The sequence below is a fragment of the Carlito syrichta genome, unplaced genomic scaffold (assembly GCF_000164805.1).
Source record: "Carlito syrichta isolate Samal-C Ts95f unplaced genomic scaffold, Tarsius_syrichta-2.0.1 Scaffold308837, whole genome shotgun sequence".
In the NCBI taxonomy this organism is placed as follows: Eukaryota; Metazoa; Chordata; class Mammalia; order Primates; family Tarsiidae; genus Carlito; species Carlito syrichta.
Window position 1 is genome coordinate 731,901 of NW_007252933.1, and position 3,451 is coordinate 735,351.

Below are 3,451 nucleotides of genomic sequence, written 5' to 3' on the forward strand. Positions count from 1 at the left end.
GGTTAAGTTAGTTCTTTTTAAAATATCTTCAACTGAATATTCAGTTCATCTGTTTCCAGTCTTTTTTTTTTTTTTTTAACATTTAAAGTTTTTAAGGCTATTTTTTTTTCCCTCTGAGTACAGCTGTGTTCCGTAAATTCTGTATGGTATGCTGTATTCTCTTTTTTTCATTACTAGATGATTAGTAATTTCAGTTTTGATTTTTTTTTTTAGTCAGGCTCTCACTCTATCACCCAGACTGGATTGCAGTGGCCTGATCACTGCTCACTGTAGCTTTGACCTCCTTGACTCAGGTTATCCTTCTGCCTCTGCCTCCCGAGTAGTGAAACTACAAGTGCATGCCACCATACCCAGCTAATTTTTTCATGTTTATTATATTTTTATAGAGAGGAGTTCTCACTATGTTTCCTAGGCTAGTCTCTAACTCCTGGGCTCAAGCGATCCTCTTACCTTCACCTTCCAAAGCACTGGGATTACAGGCGTGAGCCCCTATACGCGACTTGATCTCTTTTTTTTTTTGATCCAGTACTAATTTAAGAGGATTGATCTTAATTTTCAAGCAATTTATGCTTTTGACTTTGAACTTAGCATTGTTTGACATTAATATTGGTGTTCCTACTCCCTCTCTGCTTGCATTTTCTTGCTATATCTTTGCCCATTGCTTTATTTTCAGTCTTTTTTGTCACCTTGTTTTGGGAGTATTTCTTGTAAACAGCATTTGGCTGTATTTTATTTTTAACTTAGACAATCTGTTATTTGATGGGGAGATTCACTCTCTTCACGTCTAGTGTAATATACTGATATACTGACCTCCAATGCCACGGGGGAAAGCTAGCAGTTTTACCAGGGGCTGCTCCCTATTATTGTTCTGGTCCGTTCTTGCTTACTAGGCTTTCTCTTCTTGCCCGTCATGCAGCTAAGACAGGATGGAACCTAAAGGCCATACAAATGTCAAATACCAGATAGTACACATTTATAATAATTAGCCCCAAATTCTAGTGTTTTGGTTCTCTTCTCCAGGATCCTCCTCTCCAGAAAGTTATAAGACCTTCTAGGAATGCTCACTCCTGTAACCCAAGTGCCTTCTGGACACCACTAGATTTTGAGTTCTGGGTAGTCCGGGGTGGAGGTGGGGGTTGATGGGTTGGGGAAAGAGATGCTTTCTATGTAATTAGAGCTGCTGCCTGATGCTCTAGCCATCTTTCCCAAGTTGCTGCCAATGCCACCAAGTTGCTGACCCTAGATGAGCTTTTCTGTCTTGGCCCAGCAAGGTGACACCTTAGCTTCTGATGATCTGCTCTTTCAGAGGGCACTCCCATAGCAAAGCTGTAGAACTCCTAGTGACCCAGTTCCTCGCTTTCATCCCTACCCTCTTCTCCTCAGAGTGCTGGTTAGGAGTGAGTTAGACCCCAGCCTTGCGTCATATCTGAAACTACCACTCCCTTAAATTCCAAGACTTGCAGCTCAGTCAAATCCACCCAAGATAATTTCCTCTCAGGAAATGTATCTTCTTTATTCTATTAATAGCATGGTCCCCACTGGGAACCTCAGTCCTTATGACATGTCTGTCCATGTCTTCAACCCAGGCATAGACTGAGTTCAGTGTCTTTCATCAGGTCTTGGGGGCCCCTGTGAATGCAGAGATGGGGTCTGGGCATCCACTTCAGTATCCCTGACCACGCTGTGATGATAAGCTCAATAAACTTTCTTCCTCTCTCTCTATGAAAAGAGGCTGGCCTTTCAAGAGCTCACATAGGCCCTTCCCGCAAGTGAGGGTGGAGGCAAGAGGGCTGGGTGCTCACCTTTTAGGCTGGCTCCTTTGAGTGTGGACCCTGGTCAAGCAGAGATACCCAGTTGCAGGGTCATGGTGCCCTCTCTGGATGGGTGTAGCCCATGCCTGGCACACAGCTTAGAGAGCAGAGAGGGCAGAATTTCAGGCCCCACTTGTCCCCTTGATCAGATGCCCTAGTACGAGGAACAGCCACCATTCATCTAGGCGGTGGCTCCGTGCTAGTGGGGCTATGAGAGTAGCCTATTTGGGTGATCATTCGGAAGAGTCCCTCTGAATACTCCCCCTTTTCTTCACTAAATCGAATACAATTTAAGCAATAATTCCACAAACTTTCCCAGACACTCTGTGGGTCCTTGTGCAAGGATGGAGGAGGGTGGGAGAAATCAGGATGAGACCCCTCCCTTCTCCACACCCCTTAATCAGAATGTGTTTTGATAAGTGGGGGACTGGGGACAGCATAAGGGTGACTAACTGCGCCTCCCTTACCAATTAAATTTTTTAAAAAGCTGCTATGGAAGGAGTGAATATTAGTTTCCTGATTTATAAAGCCAAATGGATTAAGCTCATTCATTGCCCGAGGAAACAAAAAGGAAATCTTCAATACCTCTGTGCACATTGAGAACAGGAACAATACCGGTCTTTAGAAAGCAGAAACCTAATTTGGGGGAATCAATTACCCTCTGTGTCCTGCCTCTGTGGGCTTTCTCACTGGCTCTCTCAATAGAGATTTCCTGGGAGGTAAGATGTGGAGAAGTTGGTCAACCATAGGCACACTCTCGCTACAGCCTCAAGACAGGCTGCAAAGAACTAGGCATGGGGTGGGTGGAGTTGGGGGGCGGGTGTGCCTGGGTGTCAAGCAAATGTGGAAAGGGGCTTGGGGAGGGCTTTGGATAAAAGTGGGGGAAGTATTAGGAGGGGCAGTGAGAAAACCAAGGAAAGGAGGATTGGAACCCGGGGCTTATAACTGGGAGCTGGGGTGGGGCGGGGTTGAGGGAGAGCAAAGCCTAGCCAGTGCACGAACAGGGGATAGGGAGGGGGACACCGTGGCCCAGCCCGGCTCCAGGGTCACCCACAGCCTCCTGATCCAGTCATATTGGCAAAGCCACACACAGAAGCACTCTCGCGATCTCACACACATTCCCGTGCCGGACTCCAACCTTGGCCCACAGTCCCCAGAGCCAGTCACACCCGGCCCGACGCACTCCTGCAGAATCACACGCACGGAGTCCCACACACGACCGCACTCTCACAACCGCACACTCCCTCCCGCAGTCGGGCACATCTCACCCCCACTCCGTCTTGTCTTAGGCCCGCATCGTGCCCCCTCATCCTGACACGCGACACACACACACACACACACACACACACACACACACACACACGTCCCTCACACGCACACATTCTGGCTGCGCTTTTGTGTTTTGTCAGAATTAATGAGAAAAGTTCCCGTGCCCTGCGGGTAATTAGTGTCCTTGGAGTTAAATAAGCTAATGGCGGGCACCTCTGGCCCAAGCAATTATGTTTGTGTATTGAATAATTGATTCAAAGGGGGGGAAGGGCCGCTAATCAGATCTGAGCATAATGAATTGATTTAATTAACAGGGGAATCTGGGGGCCCTGGGAAATGCGGCCTCCACTCTGCTGAGGCGGGCGCGGCGG